Source organism: Bos grunniens, chromosome 5 (assembly GCF_055505025.1).
Source record: "Bos grunniens cultivar Pamir isolate PY7600 chromosome 5, Bosgru_T2T1.0, whole genome shotgun sequence".
NCBI lineage: Eukaryota > Metazoa > Chordata > Mammalia > Artiodactyla > Bovidae > Bos > Bos grunniens.
Genome location: NC_141169.1, coordinates 115299844 through 115302695, shown reverse-complemented (window position 1 = coordinate 115302695; position 2852 = coordinate 115299844). Strand labels below are relative to the sequence as shown.

At 48.4% G+C, this 2852-nt stretch overlaps 1 long non-coding RNA gene across 1 annotated transcript; it reads right to left on the bottom strand.

Moving 5' to 3' along the window:
- Positions 1-954: 954 nt before the first annotated feature.
- On the bottom strand, positions 955-1811 carry LOC147373211 (uncharacterized). Its single transcript, XR_015164614.1, has 2 exons — positions 1683-1811; positions 955-1238 (listed from the first exon to the last, which is right to left on the bottom strand). It is a non-coding gene; the product is annotated as an uncharacterized LOC147373211 (long non-coding RNA).
- Between the last annotated feature and the right edge of the window lie 1041 nt (positions 1812-2852).

Sequence of the window (2852 nt, the reverse complement as noted above, 5' to 3'; positions counted from 1 at the left end):
GGTAACTGGAATTAGGAGAGCAGCGCATGGAGGACATCTGAAGTTAGGGGCCACGTTACTTATTGAGCTGCCAGAGAGTACAGCCACTGCGCTCAGATCCCACTTCTCAAGACCAGCGTGTACACAGGGGGTCACGGTCAGTGGGCAGCAGGGGACCTGGGCCCCTGTAAGTTAGATGCACAGTCAGTGTTGTGTGTGTGTGTGTGTGTGTGTGTGCACATGTGAGCATGCATGTGGATGCATTTCTCTGGGAACACAGCTCATGGCTTTCATCAGATTCTCCAAGACATCCAGAACCACAAAAAGGGTGATAACCGCTGTCCTCCTCAGGAATGTGGAGAACCGTTCAATACCATGTGCTCAAGAGGAGAAAAAACAATTTAAAAACGGCGTTAACATCCCAAAGAAAGGAAAGGAAACTGAAGTCGCTCAGTTGCATCCAACTCTTTGGGACCCCGTGGACTGTAACCCACCAGGCTCCTCTGTCCGTGGGATTCTCCAGGCAAGAGTACTGGAGTGGGGTGCCATTTCCTTCTCCAGGGGATCTTCTTGACCCAGGGATCAAACCCGGGTCTCCCACATTGCAGGCAGACGCTTTACCCTCTGAGCCACCAGGGAAGCCCAAATCACACAGTAAACACCAGTTTTTTTCCTGGTTTAACAAAGCGATTTTAAAGTCCAAAGAAGGACTTCCCTGCTGGTCCAGTGGTTGGAAATCCACCTGCCAGGGCAAGGAACACAAGTTCAATCCCTAGCCCTGGAAGACAGCACCTGCCTCGGAGCAGCCAAGCCCGCGAGCCGCAACTCCTGAGCCTGCACTCTAGAGCCCGCGCTCCGCAACAGCCAGCGAAGCCGCTGCAGTGAGAAGCCCACACACCAGCACACAAAAGAGCTCCCACTCTCCGCAACTAGAGGAAGCCCGAGCGCAGCAATGCAGACCCAGCGTGGCCATAATAATAAATACACATATTTTTTAATCTCAGAAAATTTCTGGGATTGTACACAAAAGATTGGAAAGCAGAGTTTCAAATTGGAACATCCATGTACATAGCAACATTATTCATGACAGTGAAGAAATGTTAGCAACCCAAGTGTCCCCCGGTGGATGAATAAACAAGCCGTGGTCTGTCTATACAATGGACTAGGATTCAGCCTGGAAAAGGAGTGGCGTTCTGGGACTTGCTTGGAGGTCCAGTGGTAAAGAATCAGCCTTCCATGCAGGGACACAGGTTCAATCCCTGGTAAGGAAAGTAAGATCCCATGTATCATGGAGCAACCGAACCCAAACCGCAGCTACTGAGCCCACCCGCCGCAACCAGAGAGTCCACGTGCCACAACCAAAGATCCCATGTGATGCAACCGAGACCCAGTGTGCTGTGACTAAGCCTCAACACAACCAAATAAGCGTTTTTTAATAAAGGAATGACGTTCTGATACGTGCGACAACATGAAGGAACCGTGAAGACATTAAGCAGAGTGAAGCAAACCAGTTACAAAAGGATCAACGCTTTGTGACTCCACACACAAGTCCCCGGAGGAGCCAAACCCACAGAGACAGAAAGGAGGCTGGTGGTCACCAGGGGCTGGGGGTGAGGGGGAGACAGGGAGCTGGTGTCTAACGATTCCGTGTTTCAGCGTGGGAAGGGGGAAAAGTTCTGCAGATGGAAGATGGTGATGGTTACAGGAGAATACGAATGTCGTTAATGCTTCTTTGCCGGAGTCCAGTTCCAGCAGCCAGGGATTCAACCTGAAGGGGTGAGTGCTGTCGGCGAGAAACTGAGGCAGCCTCTCAGTTTTCTTGGACTGCCTGTTTATTTCAAGCTTATGATTCTCTTTTATACTTTCACAAAAGCATTATGTCAGAGGTTTGGTATTTTTAGTTCCCATTGACCCAGATTTATTTTTCTCCAAAAATCATTGTTGCCCCTCAAAAGGAGTTCCTTCCTCAGCGATTTTCTTATCTACTTTTTCTCATGTGTCCTTGTGAATACACTGTAACTCATGCTAATGTCTGGGCTGCCTACCACATTCCTCAGTTTAATTCTTATCTTTCTAAGTCCTGTTTGCCCCTGGTATCCTAAGCTCACTATTTCTTAGAAAGGGCTTCTACCTAATAATATCTCTAAAGTCCCTAATTTCTATAAGCTATAGTAGACTATGCTAACATTACAGCAATCCTTAACTCTTTAGCTTTTAACTATTTTAATTATTCCTAAGCCTTCAATTCGGAGAAGGCAATGACACCGCACTCCAGTACTCTTGCCTGGAAAATCCCATGGACAGAGGAGCCTGGTGGGCTGCAGTCCATGGGGTCTCTAAGAGTCGGACACGACTGAGCAACTTCACTTTCACTTTTCACTTTCATGCATTGGAGAAGGAAATGGCAACCCACTCCAGTGCTCTTGCCTGGAGAATCCCAGGGACAGGGGAGCCTGGGTGGGCTGCTGTCTATGGGGTCGTACAGAGTCGGACACGACCGAAGCAACTTAGCAGCAGCAGTAGCAGCAAGCCCTCAATTCAGCAAACTCCTTTGCCATAAACACTTTACTCACAAATGGGCTTCAAATAGCAATCCCTCCCATGGCCTCAAGCTGCGGCCTGTGTGCTCACCCTGGAACACTTTTTTGTAAAAGTCCTTGAACAAATGTCAGTGATTAACTTTATGAATTATTCTTTGAGCACAGCTGCAGAAGGCTTTATGCATTCTCATGCTCCTCTCAAAAACAATAAGCACCTTGATGTTCTCTTCAGTCAACTCAGCTGAGGAAAGGAAAAAACAAGTCAGAATCACGAAGCCTGACTCCTTCATTCTGGGTCCGTGCCTGCCGTGCCTCCATTTTGTCAGTAATGCC